This window comes from Convolutriloba macropyga, chromosome 5, assembly GCF_964194025.1.
Source record: "Convolutriloba macropyga chromosome 5, txConMacr16.3, whole genome shotgun sequence".
NCBI classification, from domain to species: domain Eukaryota; kingdom Metazoa; phylum Xenacoelomorpha; order Acoela; family Convolutidae; genus Convolutriloba; species Convolutriloba macropyga.
In genome coordinates, this window is record NC_134472.1 from 14,111,855 (window position 1) to 14,120,602 (window position 8,748).

An 8,748-nucleotide genomic window follows, 5' to 3' on the forward strand; every position below is an offset into this window, starting at 1 on the left:
TGGTATGTGTGTGTGGTGTTTGTGTGTGGTGTGTGTGCGTGCGTGCGTGAGTGTGGGGGGGTAGGGGGCGCATGAGAACAAAAAGAAGAACAGATCCGAAGTAATATTATTTACCTTTGAAAAGGTAATTGTCCAAAAAAAAGGAAAGGGGAAACCAATAAAACTGTGTTCAATTTTGAAATGATCGCAACAGGTTTTGATTAAAAAAATTACCATACTACTTACAAAACACCCAACAAAATGCGTGCACAACGTTAAACAGTTGAAGTTAATTACACTGTGGTAGAAGTAACGGAAATCCAAATGAATGAATGACAATGACGTACATTTCTAATCTCGCAAAGCAAGTTTTTTTGCAATCATTTAACTAAGGTCTTTAAATCACAATCTGCATCCAAAACTTAGCCTTATCGATCTTCAAATTTGAAAATATCAATGCTCAGATCGAAATAAAAAAATGACCTTATCTGATTACTTTAAATTTCCTGCCAAAATTACCAAAGAGATTATCTAACTTGGTATCGTTAGCTTAACGACAATTCTTCGTGATCTCTTTGAATTAGTTGTAGTGGGCAATGTAGACAGTTACGAATTTCCATAAAAATATAGGAAACATAGGCCATCTTTTGCAAAACTTTTATCGACATCGGGTTTTCTAAACATTTTATTCGGTTGATTATCTTTTGAAAGCTATTGTTCCGACCCCTCATGAGGGGGGGGGGAGGAACTACATACTCAAACGGGTTTTTTTTTGTTCAGTCAATTTTGGCCCATCGATATAGTAATCGTAGAGAGTTGTGAGTGGTATCATTAGAAATCCCAACCAGCGTAGAATATGGAAATAAATTTTTTTTCAAATTTCGCTTTTCATGGGGAGTTATCGAGGTGTAAAGTTTTGTGAATATTCGACGTATTTCACCTGTTTTTATTCACATTTTGACCAAATTTTTGGGAATTTTGACCAAATTTTTGTCAATTTTGCTAAATTATGTTAAAATTGTTACAGGTAGTAATATTGATTGCATCTCTAAAGATAGAGGAGAGGGTTGTTGCATTGATCAATCCGAGTTTTGTGGCTAAAATTTATGCTAATTTTTTTTAAATTTAGACTATTTTTGTCAAAATTGGGCCAAGTTCAATTTATGTAAAGAGATTTCTATACTGTTCAAATTTTGTGTTTCATTTTGTTGTCATGTCTAATTAGTCGTTTTAAAAGGAAGACTTGTTGATGTTAAGATGAAGGTAAAATGGTGATTTACAGTTCTTTCAGGTTACATCTTATAATCATAGTGCCTTGAACTGTGTTATGTACAATTGTTTGAAGATTTGGTTTCTTTATGTATTTGTTTTTTGTGGGCTCATGACTTAGTCTCAATATTAACAGGCCCAATTGCCTCTGTGAGGTGTTCCGACTCAATCCATCGCTTTTTGTTGTAATCCAAATTCTGTCATGACTTTTGAAAATACGTTTTTCCAAATATAGATTTGAGTTTTTGAGCTTCGTCTATTTGAAATTGATTTTCGCTCGATTTGTAGCCCAGTCCCTGTAAACACAGGTCACAACCCGATTCCAGTGAGCTATAATTTTATGTGTATAAAGGTTTTAGCTTCAAACATATGTTTCTCGGCTTTGTTTTTACGGTTACTACGATGTTTGATATTACTATGAAAATGTCAGATTTTTAGATATTTGTACATTCCAAAGAATTTTTGGTTTCTTTTTAAGTTAAAACAATAATCGTTGATCCCATTTGTTTTGAAATTTTGCGCAATCGAACATTGGATAATGACATGAGATGCCTCAATTGCTTCATATGTAGATATAAATGATTATTATTAATAACTGTGAAATTAACTGTTTTGTGAATATTCGACGTATTTCACCTGTTTTTATTCACATTTTGACCAAATTTTTGGGAATTTTGACCAAATTTTTGTCAATTTTGCTAAATTATGTTAAAATTGTTACAGGTAGTAATATTGATTGCATCTCTAAAGATAGAGGAGAGGGTTGTTGCATTGATCAATCCGAGTTTTGTGGCTAAAATTTATGCTAATTTTTTTTAAATTTAGACTATTTTTGTCAAAATTGGGCCAAGTTCAATTTATGTAAAGAGATTTCTATACTGTTCAAATTTTGTGTTTCATTTTGTTGTCATGTCTAATTAGTCGTTTTAAAAGGAAGACTTGTTGATGTTAAGATGAAGGTAAAATGGTGATTTACAGTTCTTTCAGGTTACATCTTATAATCATAGTGCCTTGAACTGTGTTATGTACAATTGTTTGAAGATTTGGTTTCTTTATGTATTTGTTTTTTGTGGGCTCATGACTTAGTCTCAATATTAACAGGCCCAATTGCCTCTGTGAGGTGTTCCGACTCAATCCATCGCTTTTTGTTGTAATCCAAATTCTGTCATGACTTTTGAAAATACGTTTTTCCAAATATAGATTTGAGTTTTTGAGCTTCGTCTATTTGAAATTGATTTTCGCTCGATTTGTAGCCCAGTCCCTGTAAACACAGGTCACAACCCGATTCCAGTGAGCTATAATTTTATGTGTATAAAGGTTTTAGCTTCAAACATATGTTTCTCGGCTTTGTTTTTACGGTTACTACGATGTTTGATATTACTATGAAAATGTCAGATTTTTAGATATTTGTACATTCCAAAGAATTTTTGGTTTCTTTTTAAGTTAAAACAATAATCGTTGATCCCATTTGTTTTGAAATTTTGCGCAATCGAACATTGGATAATGACATGAGATGCCTCAATTGCTTCATATGTAGATATAAATGATTATTATTAATAACTGTGAAATTAACTGTTTTGTGAATATTCGACGTATTTCACCTGTTTTTATTCACATTTTGACCAAATTTTTGGGAATTTTGACCAAATTTTTGTCAATTTTGCTAAATTATGTTAAAATTGTTACAGGTAGTAATATTGATTGCATCTCTAAAGATAGAGGAGAGGGTTGTTGCATTGATCAATCCGAGTTTTGTGGCTAAAATTTATGCTAATTTTTTTTAAATTTAGACTATTTTTGTCAAAATTGGGCCAAGTTCAATTTATGTAAAGAGATTTCTATACTGTTCAAATTTTGTGTTTCATTTTGTTGTCATGTCTAATTAGTCGTTTTAAAAGGAAGACTTGTTGATGTTAAGATGAAGGTAAAATGGTGATTTACAGTTCTTTCAGGTTACATCTTATAATCATAGTGCCTTGAACTGTGTTATGTACAATTGTTTGAAGATTTGGTTTCTTTATGTATTTGTTTTTTGTGGGCTCATGACTTAGTCTCATTATTAACAGGCCCAATTGCCTCTGTGAGGTGTTCCGACTCAATCCATCGCTTTTTGTTGTAATCCAAATTCTGTCATGACTTTTGAAAATATGTTTTTCCAAATATAGATTTGAGTTTTTGAGCTTCGTCTATTTGAAATTGATTTTCGCTCGATTTGTAGCCCAGTCCCTGTAAACACAGGTCACAACCCGATTCCAGTGAGCTATAATTTTATGTGTATAAAGGTTTTAGCTTCAAACATATGTTTCTCGGCTTTGTTTTTACGGTTACTACGATGTTTGATATTACTATGAAAATGTCAGATTTTTAGATATTTGTACATTCCAAAGAATTTTTGGTTTCTTTTTAAGTTAAAACAATAATCGTTGATCCCATTTGTTTTGAAATTTTGCGCAATCGAACATTGGATAATGACATGAGATGCCTCAATTGCTTCATATGTAGATATAAATGATTATTATTAATAACTGTGAAATTAACTGTTTTGTGAATATTAGACGAATTTCACCTGTTTTTATTCACATTTTGACCAAATTTTCTGGAATTTTGACCAAATTTTTGTCAATTTTGCTAAATTATGTTAAAATTGTTACAGGTAGTAATATTGATTTCATCTCTAAAGATAGAGGAGAGGGTTGTTGCATTGATCAATCCGAGTTTTGTGGCTAGAATTTATGCTAAATTTTTCAAAATTTAGACTATTTTCGTCAAAAATGGGGCCAAGTTCAATTTATGTAGAGAGATTTCTATACTGTTCAATTTTCGTGTTTCATTTTGTTGTCATGTCTAATTAGTCGTTATAAAAGGAAGACTTGTTGATGTTACGATGAAGCTAAAATGGTGATTTACAGTTCTTTCAGGTAACATCTTATAATCATAGTGCCTTGAACTGTGTTATGTACAATTGTTTGAAGTTTTGGTTTATTTATGTATTTGTTTTTTGTGGGCTCATGACTTAGTCTCATTATTAACAGGCCCAATTGGCTCTGTGAGGTGTTCCGACTCAATCCATCGCTTTTTGTTGTAATCCAAATTCTGTCATGACTTTTGAAAATATGTGTTTCCAAATATAGAATTGTGTTTTTGAGCTTCGTCTATTTGAATTTGTTTTTCGCTAGATTTGTAGCCCAGTCCCTGTAAACACAGGTCACAACCCGATTCCAGTGAGCTATAATTTTATGTGTATAAAGGTTTTAGCTTCAAACATATGTTTCTTGGTTTTGTTTTTACGGTTACTACGAGGTTTGATATTACTATGAAAATGTCAGATTTTTAGATATTTGTACATTCCAAAGAATTTTTGGTTTCTTTTTAAGTTAAAACAATAATCGTTGATTCCATTGGTTTTGAAATTTTGCGCAATCGAAAATTGGATAATGACATGAGATGCCTCAATTGCTTCATATGTAGATATAATTGATTATTATTAATAACTGTGAAATTAACTGTTTTGTGAATATTGGACGAATTTCACCTGTTTTTATTCACATTTTGACCAAATTTCCGGGAATTTTGACCAAATTTTTGTCAATTTTGCTAAATTATGTTAAAATTGTTACAGGTAGTAATATTGATTTCATCTCTAAAGATAGAGGAGAGGGTTGTTGCATTGATCAATCCGAGTTTTGTGGCTAGAATTTATGCTAAATATTTCGAAATTTAGACTATTTTCGTCAAAAATGGGGCCAAGTTCAATTTATGTAAAGAGATTTCTATACTGTTCAATTTTCGTGTTTCATTTTGTTGTCATGTCTACTTAGTCGTTTTAAAAGGAAGACTTGTTGATGTTACGATGAAGCTAAAATGGTGATTTACAGTTCTTTCAGGTAACATCTTATAATCATAGTGCCTTGAACTGTGTTATGTACAATTGTTTGAAGTTTTGGTTTATTTATGTATTTGTTTTTTGTGGGCTCATGACTTAGTCTCATTATTAACAGGCCCAATTGGCTCTGTGAGCTGTTCCGATTCAATCCATCGCTTTTTGTTGTAATCCAAATTCTGTCATGACTTTTGAAAATATGTGTTTCCAAATATAGATTTGTGTTTTTGAGCTTCGTCTATTTGAAATTGTTTTTCGCTAGATTTGTAGCCCAGTCCCTGTAAACACAGGTCACAACCCGATTCCAGTGAGCTATAATTTTATGTGTATAAAGGTTTTAGCTTCAAACATATGTTTCTTGGTTTTGTTTTTACGGTTACTACGAGGTTTGATATTACTATGAAAATGTCAGATTTTTAGATATTTGTACATTCCAAAGGATTTTTGGTTTCTTTTTAAGTTAAAACAATAATCGTTGATCCCATTGGTTTTGAAATTTTGCGCAATCGAACATTGGATAATGACATGAGATCCCTCAATTGCTTCATATGTAGATATAAATGATTATTATTAATAACTGTGAAATTAACTGTTTTCAAAAATGGAAATTATTTTTGGACTTTGCACCTATTTGCTCTTATTTTCGACCTGTCAAGCAGTCGCATTGAAGACAAGTCCCATATTTTTTCTAAATAAATATAGTTTAAATTGTTTGTTTCCTTGAAATTTAATGGACATTTCAATCAGCTCCCGTTCTATCTCATACGTCTTTTGTTTTCGGTTCTGGTTCCCCTCTTATGCTAATATCAATGAAAATTTGACAATAAATAATTTTTGATTTACATTCAGAATCGCGCTCAGTGAGATTTGAACCAGCATTTCATTCTCTAGTTTGCATATTTTCAGATGTTATTTCGCTCAACAAAATGACTCGTTCGTTCTCCATTACAAAGTCATCAAAAATGAGCCGAATTTTGTTATTTAAACTCCTCAGAAAGCAAATATTTTCTTCAAGGCGCCTTGTGCCTTAGTTTCATCTACTTAGAGTCACCGAAGAGTACATTAATGAGCAGAATCAAGGGTTATTTTAAACTTTGTCAAACTGGTCTCCACAAAGCAATTAAAGCATTTTCACGATTCAATATTTTAAGATTACTGTCGCACAAATCTCCGCGGAACGCGCTTTCGTCGAACATATTTTGCGATGGAGAGCAAGTATTGCTTAGCTAGTACGTCCGCTTCCATTACAATGAAATACTACATACAAAACACACTTGCACACATTTACATTGATTGTTAACTAGAATAGGAGCATTGTTAACTAGATATATCAATGGTACTGATCATTGCACATTCATAGACGATTCTTTGAGACGTTTCCATTCCTTTTGCTCAAAATGTAAGCTCCGGCTCCCTTCATCATGGACATGAATCCTTCATTCTTCATAATCTGCATCGCACAGTCAATTGATCCCTTATACTTGACAGCTTGTCCAGATGTCATCATCTTTCGTCCTGTAATTGTATCTATGGGGTATGTGTAAAGTCCTGCAGTTACGGTCACACCGTATCCCAAGCAGAAGGTAAGCAATAATATGGCGTTCTCTCCCAAGAATATGGGCTTCGATCGTACATGCCGAAGTAGAAGCCTCGATACACAAAGATAACCACGCAAGAGATCACGAATCCTCTGTACAATCCTCCAATGCCGTCACATGCAAATGTCTTTCTGTAGACGTCTACCATTCCGTTGAACTGTCGCTCTCCGCTCTTTCCAGTAACTTTAGCATCATTTGTCAATCTGGTTCGGCAATAATTCAGAGAGTAGACAAAGCAGAGAGACAGTGACCCGGCACAGCAATGTTCTTACTGAAGTTGACTACGTGAGGATATTTTTTTTTGGATTTGAAGAGAGCCTTAATTTGATCTTGTTTTTCGAGGTCTGTCTTTCTGATCCCTGTTGGAACTGTTTCATTTTTACTTACCTTGAATATCCAATTCTATCATTCAAATTATATTATCTTTGTTCTTGTTAGCTTAAGGTGTGTTTCCCATTATAGCCCCCCTACCTTTCCCCCACGAAGCTACCCCCCTTATGGTATAATTAACACGAGTGAGGGAGTACGTTTTGAGCACTAATTTTTGATCACGTGTATAACATGATTAAATGGAACAGTTCCTCCCTGTTAAATCTTGTCGATCCAAATGCGATAAATGATAAGCAAATGCGATAAATGATAAGCAAATGCGATAAATGATAAGCAAATGCGATAAATGATAAGCAAATGCGATAAATGATAAGCAAATGCGAATAAGAATAGCCAACGGTTAAGCCCGAGATGATTTCATTTCAGTAGAGAAGATCAATAAGTCAACTTTCATTAGCGCGATTTATCAGCAATTAGAATGACAATAATAAGCAACGGTTAAGCCCGAGATGATTTCATTTCAGTAAAAAAGATCAATAAGTCAACTTTTTGGGCGTCATCAAAGCAGGATCATCTAAACGGCGATTTAAGCAAACCCATAAATCAGGAGTCAGTGAGCTGATTTTAAATCTATTACGATCAAAAATTGTCAGGTAATCCAGTAACCAAGTAATCAAGTAACCAGGTAATCCAGTAAACAAACTATAAAATAAAACAAAGAAGTAAAAATAAAACAAGTATCATTCACACAATAACTAATTTAATGGAACAACTGAAGATGATTTTGAAGATGACTTTAGGCTTGTTGACTGCGACGACTTTGACCCCGACTTTGACCTCAACGACATTGACCCCGACGACCTCGACTCCGACGACTTTGACTCACACCTCAATTTCAAACTGACAGAATTATGAACTCTTTGATGATGTTTCTTTAGATTTGCTGAATATATTGTTTTGAATGGGCAAAGGTCACATTTAGTCGGCTTTATGTTTTTCTGGTGAACGCGGGCAACTTCACTTGCAGTAATGTACTGCGCAAGTGATTCATACTCACAAAAGCCGCACTCGAAGCGCTTCCCCTTGCGTTCATGCACGACTACAGTGTTTGAAGGTGCGCGTCTTTTGCGCAAATTGAGTACAAGATCCATCCTCTCATTGTCAATGTCAAACACCTTCCTGACCGTAACAATACCATGACATGACTTTGTTTCCCGATCTGCAACTATAAACATAACTTCCTGCTGGCATTTCATAATAGATTCATGCAACTCAACGGTTATAACCACCTGCCCCAATTTCTCCAATCAAAGTCTCGAGTCAACAAAACAAATTTCAATCACAAGTTTAACTCAAATCTGAAATGCACAACAAATGAAGACCATTGAGTACTATTGAGTCTACTTCTATTATTGAGTCTACTATTCAACACTGGAAAAAGGTTAACATAAATACAGTGATTAACACTGGGGTTGACCCCCACGAGCTTAATACATTAGTGCATTCACGTCATTCAGGTAGAAACGGCGGAGGTCGGTGGAGGTCGGCGGAGGTCGGTGGATGTCGGAAGTCGGCGGAGGTTGGTGGAAGTCGGCGGAAGGTCGAAAGTCGTTGGAGGTCGGTGGAAGTCGGCGGAGGTCGGAAGTCAGTGGAGGTCGGTGGAAGTCGGCGGAGGTCGGCGGATGTCGGAAG

General features: G+C 34.3%; 1 pseudogene; it reads right to left on the reverse strand.

The window, feature by feature from the left end:
* Nucleotides 1-6,482: 6,482 nt before the first annotated feature.
* On the reverse strand, nt 6,483-8,312 carry LOC142340278 (uncharacterized; annotated as a pseudogene).
* Between the last annotated feature and the right edge of the window lie 436 nt (nt 8,313-8,748).